Source organism: Brassica oleracea, chromosome C7 (assembly GCF_000695525.1).
Source record: "Brassica oleracea var. oleracea cultivar TO1000 chromosome C7, BOL, whole genome shotgun sequence".
NCBI lineage: Eukaryota > Viridiplantae > Streptophyta > Magnoliopsida > Brassicales > Brassicaceae > Brassica > Brassica oleracea.
In genome coordinates this window covers 4,227,459-4,227,691 of record NC_027754.1, presented here as the reverse complement: position 1 = coordinate 4,227,691, position 233 = coordinate 4,227,459, and positions in this window count along the sequence as shown.

The window sequence follows — 233 nt, the reverse complement described above, 5'->3', positions numbered from 1 at the left end:
AAAAAATTCGTCGGAATTTCGTCAGAACTTCCGACGACTTTCTGACGAATACCGAGAAACGTCATTCTGACGAACTTCCGACGATATTACGATGCGGACAAACGAAACCAGAGTTCATCGGAAAAACTATGTACCGACGGAGAACGTTCCTCGGACAATTCCGACGTAGAGTGTTCCTCGGTGTATTCCGACGAACTTTGGGCGTCGGAATTTACCGACGGACAACGGTCGTC